Source organism: Meleagris gallopavo, chromosome 2 (genome assembly GCF_905368555.1).
Source record: "Meleagris gallopavo chromosome 2, MGAL_WU_HG_1.1, whole genome shotgun sequence".
Taxonomy (NCBI): Eukaryota; Metazoa; Chordata; class Aves; order Galliformes; family Phasianidae; genus Meleagris; species Meleagris gallopavo.
The window spans coordinates 95,223,991-95,237,199 of record NC_139405.1 but is presented as its reverse complement, the minus strand read 5'-3'; the positions used below and the strand labels follow the sequence as shown (position 1 = coordinate 95,237,199).

Below are 13,209 nucleotides of genomic sequence, written 5' to 3'. Positions count from 1 at the left end.
GTGACCCTGCATGCTGTCGATTTGAATTTAGCATTTTGTGGGTTTCAAGCATGCCATTGTATTTCCTATGCTCTTAGAGTCGGTCCAGAGGAGGGCAACTAAAATGATCAGAGGGCTGGAGCACTTCTCCTATGAGGAAAGGTTGAGGGAAGTGGGATTGTTTAGCTTGGAGAAGAGAAGGCTCTGGGGAGACCTCACTGTGGCCTTCCAGTACTTGAAGGGAGTGTATAAAAAGGAGGGAGAACAGCTGTTTATGAGGGTAGATTGTGATAGGACAAGGAGGAATAGTTTTAAACTGAGACAGGGGAGGTTCAGGTTAGATATTAGGAGGAAGCTTTTCACACAGAGTGTGGTGAGGCACTGGAACAGGTTGCCCAAGGAGGCTGTGGATGCCCCATCCCTGGAGGCATTCAAGGCCAGGCTGGATGTGGCTCTGGGCAGCCTGGTCTGCTGGTTGGTGACCCTGCACATAGCAGGGGGTTGAAACTAGATGATCATTGTGGTCCTTTTCAACCCGGGCCATTCTATGATTCTATGAAACATTCTATGATTCTATGCTGTCATCTAAATACTTATGTTGTCTGTTCTCATTGCACTTGTCTTAGCAGTATAGCCTTAACTATGCTTACATCTTATTTATGCACAACATATTAGTGAATCATTACCCTCCAACACTAGTGCTATCCAGTTTAAAATGCAGTCCTAAGTATGAAATTGCTGCCAGGCATTTTCCAAATTCATGGAAGGGTCTGGCAACGTTTGTCCAGATGCAGGACAATGGTTGCAAAGACTGTACTTGGATAATACTCTTCAGTGTTAAGTTAGACTTGATAACAGAGTTTCTTAGAGTACAATTTTAATGTTTCTGAGTACGTTATAAAATTATGTGGGAAACTGTAAACAGATGAAGATGCAAAGCATAAGGATTTAAGTCATTTTTGAAGCTATTTCAGGAACAGCAGAGGCACTTGGCACTAAAGAAATGCGCATGTCAGAAATGAATATAGTAAGAACCTGAAGGCTTACAGACTTCAGAGAGAAAACAGAATGCATTAAAACTAAATCAATACAGAAAGATGTGTATTAAGTTCCCAGTCTCCCTTATAACTTAAAGAGTTTAAGGAAACAAAATGATTTCATTAAATGGGCAGGGCTGGAGTAATTGACTGACTTTAACTCTTTGAAGATAGCATTTATAGTGGTAATAAAAAATCAACTACAAGCAAAACATTTTAGCTTTGAACTTTATCAATTCAATCATTATTCTACCACTAAAAAGAAGGCAAGAAAAAAACCCAAATGTTTATTTATGTGACATTTATCAAAGGTAGTGGACTAAAGCGTAAGCACAAATAATATTTGTGATTAATGGAAATAATAGGAAAAAAGTCAAAGAGAAAAATAGGGGTTTGTCTGAATTATGTGCACTGTTAATGTTTGGAGAGTAACAGATGATCTGAATAAGGCTTATGAGTTCTTCAATATGTACAAAAACCAGGAGCATTTCAACAGAGACGTTCTTCCATTGTTGTTAGCAGCAGCTGATCCCTACCAGGCTTTGTAGGATTAGTGGACAGGCAGTGACAGACTCCAGTAGAAATGTACAGACCTGTGGGTGCCCCAAAGTTCAATCTTTTTTTTGTGTGTGTGTTTGAGCAAAGCTGCACTAACTCTCTTAAGGTGTCTGCTAGCCTTTCTTTAGGTGTCATCATACAGTGACTGAAAGGTAGTGAATATGCATCTGTCAGTGGCTAAAAGAAGGTATCATCAGTACCCAGAGGAAAAAAAGAAAACAATCTGTTGTTAAAAGTCGAGATAGGAAGAAAAGGGGGCACAATCACGGTGTGCCTTAAAATGACAAAAGAAAAGATGGTTTAAGTAGTCCAGCAAGAACCAACAGTTCTTGGTTCTCAGAATCAAAAGAGATTTAGCGTCCTATTCTGGAAGCAATGAACTTTTTATGCCTTGGCACAAAAAACTGAGCATATTATCAATGAAGAGAAATGAATGACATGCCAGAATGTTGCTTGTTGTGTAGTAGCTTGTAAGTTTATTTCTTAAAACTAATTATTAAAAAAAGTCCTTTGTTTATGTTAATATTAACACTTACAGAATTGTAACAGAATAAAAAAAAGAAGTACTAACAGCTGAATAGTGAGTAAGATTTCCAATGCAGTAATGCATGTATGCAGTGCGGTTGCATCCTCTGAAATATGTAAGGGCCCTAAGGCAGCCCCTCAATTCCTCTGTGTTACCATCCTGAGTAATGGTACATGAGGAAAATCTGGCTGCCCTGAACAAACCTGTCCACGTGGGTCAGAGGAAGCTGAGCATGAGGATTTGCCCCATACTTCCTCGGGGCATAAATGGTGTGTCACGGAAAGTATCTTCACCATATTGAGAGCTGATGCAATGCTCTCCCTCATGGGGCCAACAGGGAGGCTGCCCAGGAGGTTCGGGCTCTCTGAGCTCAGGTTATTTATTGACTGTTAGCTTTTCCTCTCCTAAATTTAAAAATACCTGAACAATGTTCTTATTAAATTTACAAATCCTAATCTAAAATCTTTCTTGCTTTGGTATTCACATGACTAGTCACACTCATCTGAATTAGATTATCTTCATGAATTAAAGGAGCAGAATTTGATCATTATTTCTGTGTGATTCATTGAAGTTTAGGTTAAGAATATCTATGAATAAAGTTTCTGCAATTTAAAATGAGGTGTGTAGTTTCTGAACCCCTCTGAAGTGAGGCCACTCTGGTACATGCTGTAAGCAATCTAAGTTGACGTTTATAACCTTAGAACCTATTTTTCTCCTAGAAGAGAATAATGAATTATGCAAAAATTTGAAATGAATTCCAGTAAATGCTTCAGAGCAGCATTTGAAAGCCATTCAGACTTTTTCTTTTTAGAAAAATCTTTAAAGTTTAGGAAAACTGGTTGAGAAAATGCTACACTGTTTCATCTTTAACCAAGGAAAGAAATTATCACAGTAAATTGAAAGCAATTCATGAAAAACAAGCAAAAGATATGATATAAAATCCCAAGGAAATGACATGATTTCCATTCACATACTTTCGTTATCTTTATACTAATAGAGAGCATATTGCTTTATTTCCAAAGTATTCTCATATGATAACTCTCAAAAGAGAGAGTTGTTTTCGACCAAAGGTAAAAAATAATTGACTTTATGATCCAATATTTTTGGAAAAAATAAAGGTTGGAGAAAGTCCTTTAATGCAGGATGTCAAATTATTTGTCACAATGATCCTTCAGGCTTGAGTAGTTCTGTATTTGCTTTTCCACAGAATCAGAACAGGCTGGGTGCACTGCACTAATGAAAGTTCTTCACTTCCTACACTTAGTGGCAGCTTCTTGTTAAAAAATCAAGAGATTACACTTTCCCCAAGTAGGAAAGGAATAAACATAGCTGCAAACGGTTCTTTAGTTTCTATAACTGTACTAAAAAAATGGAAAATAGAAAATGAAAATAAAAATATTTGGCCCATATTTATAGTCCAGTTATACACAACAATTGATGGAATCCCAGAAAATGCAGTTAATGTTCACATACATATATAATGAAATTTAAAGTGCCTATATGTTAAATATGTATCATACTGATGGGTTCTTTGTAAATGCGTAAGAGAGAGATTTATTATTCATATCACTGCAGGACTGCACTGGACTCTGTTCAGTAAAAAGCAGGACGACGTGTTTCCTTCCTCAAAGAATATAGAACTCCACTTAAACAAACTGGTGGGATGCTGGACTTTTAGTTTTGAAACGAGCTGTTTGATGGGGTTGAGATGGCATGCAAAATGTAGCGTAGCCATAATTTTTAGGGTTTGTGACATCTTATGTATGGTTGAAGCTGTTATATCTATTCCTATATGCATTCAATTAAATAACTCATCTTCAGTGATGTATTCTAGCATACTCCTGGGAACAAATCCAATGTCTTTAGCCATCTATTTTACATGAAAGCAATTACTGTAATATCTCTAATGTCTAAGTGGTATTGTCATGAGTGCCATTTTAGCATGGTCCAAAGTATTTATTTATGTGAGTTTATCTATCTGCTCTTCAAATTTATTATGCTTTCAAGAATATCCACAGAGTCACATTAGCATTTTTGTATCCCACAGCCAAATGTTCAAGTAGAATTGAATATGACATAAATAATCAGAGCTCTCATCTTCTGTTTATATAAAATGACCTCTTGTTGGTGCTTAACCTTTCCCTTTTCTCATCCTGAGTTCCCTGCCTAAGTTCCTGACAGCCTGTGAATTATTTCTTCTAATTCTGTTTCTCCCTTGTGCTGTGTGATGCTAGTTCAAATCTGCTATGGAGTACAAGATGCTGTCTTGAAATCTCTGGGAATATAGCAGAATTATAGCAGTCTGCAGAAGGAAAGTTCTGTCTCACGTTACTGCAGATTACCATTATATTACAGCAGTAGTAAAATGTGCCCACGAGCACTGAGTGCTCAGTTGTGCCACTGTTCAACTCAGTGCAGTTTTCCTTTGTACAATTCTGCTTTTCCAGAGGTGCAGTGGGGTTAACTCTCTATTCCAGAGAAGTGTTTAGGTTTTGTGCACTGATGTGCTCCATAATGTTACAAAACAATATGTCATTTTCATAAATCATTATTAGCACAGCCTAACTTCCCTCTTCCACAGAAGGTGCTATAAAATTCTAACCAACTGGGAGGTAGCTGAACATCCTTATCGATACTGTTGTCATTGTCATGGATTAGTACCAGTGGCTCACTTCTGCTAGTTGACTTTGTATTTAACAGGCTCTGTGAACTCTTCAACTTTGATTTGGTGATACTTTGGGCTCACTTTATAAAAGGAAAAAAGACAAAATGGAATGGCATGGCAATGACACATACTTCAACGTAAAACATAGGAATGGGAGATAGGCATGATTCAGTTGGCAGAGTTTGTTGGGGTGTCCTGGTTCTTTTTTCGTTTGGGTGACGTTACCATGTGTTTCATGAGGAACTTGGTGACAAAGAATTAAAGATTGCCTGTTGGGGTCTGTCTTGTTAAGGAAGTACCAGGATGATTTTAAGCTTTCCACATGAGAGGTATACATATAACAAAGTGTTGTTTCCAAGAAAGAACAAAACCTAGTAGGACTGTGAGGAAGCAGTGGTGAGACTTACTGAAGAATGGCTGTTGGCGTGAGTAGCATATTAAAGGCTGACAGTAGCTAGACTGAATACCTTCTGCACTTCTCTTGTTACCTGCCACCATAGTCACTGCATGCCACAGCCGCTGCGATATCAAATCCCTCATGGCCCTTTTATTTTCATTCTGACAGCTAAGAAAGAACAATTATCCCACTATTATCACTTTCCCCCCCCTATATTTTGTATGAGCAGGACACCTAATTTGTTAAAGATCTTAAACTCTGGAGACCTTCTGTAGGAGTATTCTGCTGAGTTAGCTTTCTTTCTACAGAAGGCTGCAAACTGGAATTCATTCTAGAGCTGGATCAGACTTAGTGACTCAGTATCAATGGGAAATACCCTTCTGTTGGCTCCTTTTATCATAAAAAATGTTACATTTTCATTCTGTATGCAGTGTATATTGTAAATAATAAATGTTTTATCTCTGATTTCGTGCAAGATTGTATAGCTGAATTACAGATTTGTTTGCTTTTATTTTTCTAATATCTGTGAAATAAATTCTTAACTCTGGTCTGCGTTAAGAATGTAAGAAGAATTATGCTACCTTGGGCTGGTGGTGATGGTGATTTTCAACTGAAACAGTAGTAAACACACATTGGAATAAGTATTATATATTGATATATTTTAACAGATGGAAATTATTATTTATTTAGTGTTGCTAGAGGGAACTGAAATGGTATAAATAAACAGAAGGGAAGACAAAGGGAAGTAAAGTCTCTAAAGCTATGTGAGGCATGTTTGAAATCTCTAAAAATTCAGATAAGAAGTGAAAGGTTTGCTTTATAACATTTTTATCCATGTGCCCAAAGTCCTGAACTATAATAAAAAATGGGGATTTATCAGCACGTTCACCAAGGCTGGGTATGTTATTGTGGATAAAGCATTATAGAATTTCTCGCTTAAATTAACTCTAAGAAGTTACTAAAGAGTTTATGGGGGGGAAAAAAAAAAAAAAGCAGCTGAAACAAAGCAAGCTCCACCCAAAATATATGGGCATGTAGCAGCAGAGGAATTTGTTGGGTATTGTTTTGTTCTTGTTTTCTCATCTCCTGTCATTAGTTTATACGGCCAAATGAGATCTTGCAGGTAGTGCAGTAAAATAGGGTTGATTGACAGAATAATTTCTGGAACCATTCTGGTGGGATCTACAAGGGCGGAGAATGCCTCCAGAACTTCTCTTGAGACTGCTTGTTCATACAATACACTGAAGGACAGAAGAACAGCATTAGTTCATCACTGGGTGATAACTTAATGTTTTGGAAATGTTACGAAATCCACAGAATAGGGCCCAGCTAAGTAGGATTGTATTCTGTTTATAAAAACACAAGTTACAAAATGCTTCTTTTCTAGAAAAATAAGAGTAATTCTTTTTTATTCCAGTAAATTTAATTAAAACAAATTAAAAGTAATTAAAAGTGTAATTGAGTAATTCCTCTTTTGAAGGCAAAAGGGGAATGCCATTTGTAGGATGGCTTGCAGGGCTGTCTGGGCCTCTGATTTCTCAGAAGGCATCCTTTCAGTGTACTAAGAGGGGGCTCTGATTATAGCAATATTCTTAAGTAAATCCCCCTAATCCTCTTCCATATCTAATGAATCTCCTTAGAGGTTTGTCTGCTCTGGGATGCAAATGCAGTGTCATGTACAAGTTACAGAATCATCAAAAATAGGTAGGAGTGGCACAGCCCACCAAGACTGTACCTCCATCATCCCTCACAGGCTGACCAGTTCTTTCATACTTCAAGGAGGAGGACTGCAGTTGCTGCAAGCAGTTTGTTGCAATGCTCTTCTGCTCATTGTCAGAAAGCTCTGAAGACTGTTAGGAGGCTTTCCTTAGTCTTTCCCTCCAGAGAGTAAATAGTCTTTCTAACCTTTCCTTCTGCTTCTAGACTTACACTTGTGCTGATTTCTCCATTATGGATTCTGTCGAGAGCATCCAGTTTTCTCTGCTTTTACTGAAGTTAGAGAAATGATGGAGAATTAGCACCTCTGGCCAGGATATTGCCACATCATCAGCCACGTTCTGCACATCTGTGCCTTCCTCCACACTGACCACCCTCAGCATTTGTGCCCTAAATAGAGCAGTCTGCATTTTTCTGGAAGATTTCCTCTGGTGCTGAAAAATACTTCCTTTGAGGAGCAGCAGATTGCAAGGGTCATTGCTTGATAGAATGGATGCAGCAGAGCACCATGCAGTGGGGTTAAATGTGGGATTTTAACCGCTGCTCTTGTTCCTGTACTCTCTGTCTTTCAGCTTTTTTGTTACACTGTAACAAATCCTGTTACACTTTAAACAGATTTGAGTTGTATCTACACTCTTCTTTTGCCAAACAGAATAGTGACAGTAATAATTTTGGTGTCTGTTAGGGCAGTGTTGGAAATAACCCATGAAATAGCCTTTTGAATATATGCAAAGGCTGGAGGTGTGGGATGCAAAGCAAGGCAGGTGTCATTAAAAAAAGGCTGGGAGCAAGACTTGCTGAAAACAGTTGTTTATTGCTTTCACTCCAGCATATGCGTAATTTCACAGCACAGCAAGCAGCACTCAGGGATTTTGCATAAAAGAGACAGTCAGAGCATTCTGCACAATTTGCCCCTCCCATTTATCCCGGGTGAGCGAACAAGTTGTGGCAGGCACAGGTGGTGACCACTGCTCTGTTTGAGTTTCTCAGTCTCCTTGTTGTGCCATCTGCTCCTCTTTGCTCCTGCAAACACCATGCAGGGGACAGCAGAGAAGCAGAATCCTGATAGACTAGTCTGAAATCTGACCCCCTTCCTTTAGGACTATTTCTCTAGCCTTCAGGTGGTCAAACATTTTTTATAGCCAATTTCCATATACATGGAGCTCAGCTCACAGCTATGAGACGCCTCTCTTTTCATGGGACAAGATGGTGGTCGAGGGGAACTCCCTTTATCTTCTCTGCTAGGATGAATTCTTCACAATCTTAGCAGTCAGCTGAGTCCTCTCTTTTTACAGCTCACTGGTACCTGAAGGTATTCTGCATCTAGGCTGCTGTGATCCTCTCTGCTCAACCTCAGTTGCACGTTCCTATCCATTTAATTGTGCACACTCCTACAGTTATGTGATGAGCTGGATCTGGGATCTGCTCTGCCTCAGAAATAATGAGTTTCTTGATGGAGCCAGCTGTCAAACCCCTGAACTGTCTCAGCATGTGGTTGCATAAGAACCAGTCCTAGCAAAAAAAGGGAATGATGGAAATGCCGTTGGGAAGTGAGGCGTGGCAGGACTACAGGAGGACTAAACAGATTGAGAGTCACTGACTGCTGTACAATTGCACTTTCCCTTTCTTGCATATACTCACCTAGATGTATGTGATGTACTTTGAGTGGTCCAAAAAAGAGAGCTCACAGCTCTCTGACCACTCCTAGGTAGATATCCAGCCTGCTCCTACTGTGGCTCAGGGAAGAGCTGAAAGTGCTGTGTTGTTCCTGCAGTTCTAGGTTGCAAATGGTCTTATATGGATATGGTAATGGTAGCTCACTGACAAATATACAGACTTTGCTCTTAAGCTTGTGGAAACATGACCAAAGTTTGCATCATTACCACTGAATTCTCTTTTTTCTGAATATTCTTCCAGTATGTCAAAATCATTTTGAATTCTAAACCTGTCAGCCAATATCCTTTCTGTGCCTCACAGTGTCATATTATCTGCAGATTTCATAGAAGCATTCTCTAGTCCATCGTCCAGGTTGCAAAGGAAATTTAGAATGAAGCAGAACCTGGGCTAAATTCCTGTGGCCCCAAGTCTAATAGAAAGCTGTTGCTTGATCAGTCCTTCAATTTTAACAGTTACCTGTTAATAATTACTCTTAGCATACTGTTATCCAGATAGGTTTCATCCTGCCTTCCATCACTTTCAACCAAATGTCTTCTTAAAGACATGCCTGTCAACTGTTCCCCACCTTCACTGTGTTAATGGGTTCTTGATTTCATATACAAAGCTGATGGATACTTTCAGTGACAAATTAATTGACCTTTGAAAGCAGCTTGTTTCTACACTTAAGGCCACTTGAACACATGGCATCTAATTCTTGTGCATACCAATGATGCGGAATTAATATGATTTCACAAAATACTGACAGCAAATAAATTACCTGCCACTAGGCTATGTTTTCTGTTATCTCTTGCAGAGCTTGGAGTTCAGCATCTTCCCCTACCTTTTCTTTTGAATCTGCAAAAGAAAAAGATCTGCTGGCTTATTTCACAGAGAAGCAGAAAAGCAAAGCCTCATTAGTGGTGACTGTGCTCCACAGTTTTGCAACCAGCAAGGCTGTTTGTGCCTTACTTCATGGATTTGGAACGTGCCTGTGGCGTACCCATGGCAGTAAAGCTCACAGTGTTAAAGCAATAGCTGTATTGCACACATCAGTGAGCAGCTGAGGCTGCAAAGCCCACTGCTCCCAAATAAGCCTTTATATCTACATGCAGTAGTTTACGTGATGTAGCATCATCAGTGCTCTTCTTTAAAATACTGTGATGCTTTTTCTTTTATCTCATCGTTTTACGGCTCCCTGCTCACTGTATGCAATTGTCACTGAAGTGAAGGAGGTGGCTGGTGACTGTGGCCTCGTGGGTACTGTCCGTTTAGCCATTCCTTGGTGTGGTAAATTGAAAGCCAAGAGAAAAGGTGCATGGCAGTGAACTATAGTGTGAATTAATAATAGATAAAGAGAGAAAAAAAATCATTCAGTCTTTTGTGATTTTCAGAGGAAATCATAACTGAAGGCTTAAGACCAGTACAATTCAATTCTGCGCATAAAACAGTTGCTGCCTTCCTTTTTGCCCAGAGGCCACTGCTTGCAATCTGCCTGCAATTATCTGTGTCTAGAAGCGGCTTCGGCTTCACTTGGTGAGAAGGTGTTATTTGAAGTGTGCACACGTGTGCCGCCAACCTTGACTACACAAAATCTCCTTTACACATAAGCAGACAATCACCTGGCACAGTATAAAATCCTTAATTAGCTTATCACAATCACTTTAAGGTGAGTGAAGAAATGTTTTCTACCACTGGATAGCATTTGTAAGGTGATACGAGTTCACTGTGCTGATTGTAGTCAGGTCAGCTCTGAGATGTTATTTTCCCTTTTACTATACAAGGGAGAAATTACTGAAATCACCAGACTTTTCCATTTTTAAAGGAATTGTTTTGCTGCTTGTGATAAAGAAGTCTCTGTAGTAAGTTGGATAAAATTAGGTCACAGCAACATGCTGTCAGTCTCTATGTCTGCCAGATATTTCAGTTTTGACCTTTACTGTCCACAGTACTGGCATTAATTATAAGAGAGTGCTAACTACTTTTAGTCTTCACAGAAATCTTTTAGCCAGGCTGCCTATTAATATTAACATGGTGTCTGTTGGTAGCTCAATGGAGTTTTTCTAAGGTTATGTGGAATCTATTACCATGATAACAACCTTCCAAACAGTGTTAGATATTACATGTGGAAATCGCTTAGCACAATGATGGTCTGTGTGGTAGAGAATTCTCCTTGCCCTGCCTCTTGCTTGGGAAAACATCTTGCTACAAATTCAAGGTAAAAATGGTAACGCTCTGTTATTTACTATTTTGTATTCACTTTCTGGGTTATAAATTAGTACCTGATCTGGGGCAGTGATGAAAATATCTTCAGACAGAAAGAAAGTAAGTCTACGTCTTCCTCTATGGCTGGCTGAAAGTCTGTGATGCATGGTGCTGCATAACTAATTGCGACTTAGCACTTTGGGAAACTGCAAGAGAACTTCCTGAAAGATGTTGATCCTGCCCCACTGTGTGGAAGTAGTAGGGAACAAATGACAGAAAAGATAAGAATGTCCAGGTTGCCCATGGAAGGCTACTGTCTTGAAATAGAGAAACTTAATCTGTCTGCACCTGGTAGGAATAGATTTTTCACCAAATAGTACAAGATCTTTTTCAAGATGAGTGTCTACCAGGGATGCCTCAGATTATTATCCCTCACAAGCATGAAAAAGATTACAGGAACAATACGGACTGCATGGGAAGTCCTCCACAATATGCACGGATTAAAGAAAGATGTGTGTGCATTTCATTCTATTTTTATAGAATTTATGGTGTCTGGATGAGGAGCTACGAGATCTGGTTTAGAAGCTTGTGGTAGCAATGATAATGGGAGGCTGGTTGGAACAGATGATCTTTTAGGTCCTTTCCAACCTTGTGATTCTATGATTCTATTGCCTGAAAGAAGAAATAAAACACGTAAGGAAAATGGATTCCTCAGCTTAATAAAATCAGCCAATAGCCTTAATGCCGAGATACTTGCCCATCATCTAATCAGCGAGAAGTTCTGTGAAGCAGACAGCTTCTGACACCACTATGGCAATGCCAGCCAACTCTTGCTTAAATAAAGCAGCCAATAAAGCTACATAATTCAAGAATTTTTCTAAGTTGCAGGATTTTCCCAGTCGCAGCCTATTTTTTGTAAAGCAAAAGAAGTAAGATTATTATTAACTACTACTGTAGGTTACCACTCTCACACTTTTTACGAATAAAATCTAACATTTCAAGCCTTAAGTACTCTTTCTTTTTTTAGCTTCTGGGAACTGTGGTACACATTTTAGTAAATACCCTTTCAGTAGCTCTTCCTTCAGAGACATCCTGTATACTGATGTCACATATTTAGTGACATTTAGTCAGCGTGTATTTGCAGCAACTTGCAAAAAGATGTAGGCATTTGACCACTGCCTAAATTTAATGCAACTTAAGATAGAAATTTCACTAGTTTAAGCCTTTGCAGTACATTCCAGACAACTAGTTTTTCATCACTTGTTTTTATATTGTTCCCTACAGAGACTGAAGAGACTAATTTCTTTCCCCAGACATGGGAGTAATGAATGTTATGAGTCAGATAGGCCTGCCAGGGTACAGGGACAGTCAAGAGATGAGAAGATTTGCTTTGGAAATACAATAGAGAACAACAGCAAAACATCATTCTTGGTTGTTACCTGGGGGAAGAACTTTTTCTTCTTTTCCTGAACCTAGGACAGCAGTAAGGAGATGGGCTTAGGTGAATTTGGATGCAGCTGGAGATAAGAAAGAATTCTGAAGGCCTGATAGGTGTGGTGATGAGCAGGCTGAAGCCTTCTGCAGGAGGAGCATGAATTCTGATCTGTGGAGCAAAAGGGCTTCTTACAAGCTACCTAAGCTTTGTTTCCCATTGCAAGTCTTGTGACAGATGGATGACTAGTCAGAAGGGCCGGACTTTCTGTCTCTAAATCTAAGAATTATTCAAGGGGTGTCCAAGTGGGATTTGCAGTCCACCACAGACATCTCTCTTGGAGTTCTACATCCCTGAAGAGCTGCTCATGAAGCCTGTCACCAGTTCCAAACAGGTGGCCTCACGATGACATAATGGCTCACAGTCTAAGAAAGGGCAATTCCAAAAAACATATAAATAGAGTGGAATAATTGGTTGGAAGGGAAGCCGTGCCCTACGGCATTTGAGGTTTTCTTGCATTTATATATAACTATTCAGAGAAATCCTGATGAAAGTTATGTGAAAGCCATATATTTTCCAAGATACCATCTACAGAACAACAGAATGCTGCAATAAGTAGATCATATGCAAAGCTTTTCTCCTGATGAAAACTTTGGTATACAATCACTGAGAAAGCATTTTGAGTGAGAGTGTGAGGCTCCTTAACCTTTTGGTATGACCCATTCTTGGTCAACAAGAAGGGTGTGTTTTCCACAGTGGTAGCTCAAGCTGGGGCACATCTCATTGTGCGTGTGGAGTCCACAGGTGGTGTCTGATGAGTGTCAGGTGTGGTGTCTAAATGGTGACAGGGTTTGAAAGAGATTGCTTTGTTTCAATACTTTCTCAAATGGAGTAATGTCAGGTTAAAAGAAAGATGGTATGCTGAGGAAAAATTAATTTGTGAAGAGGCGTGTATCACTGGATAATTATTTTTACAGTTCTCGTTTCATCCACTTCAGTATAATTTAAAACAAGACCTGCTGAGGTGATTAAAAATTCTGT

The 13,209-nt window shown here is 39.2% G+C and overlaps 1 long non-coding RNA gene across 5 annotated transcripts in view; it reads left to right on the top strand.

Moving 5' to 3' along the window:
• Positions 1 to 13,209, top strand: part of LOC104909986 (uncharacterized) — a 37,109-nt gene that overhangs the window by 10,344 nt on the left and 13,556 nt on the right. The gene's annotated exons all lie outside the window — the stretch shown is intronic.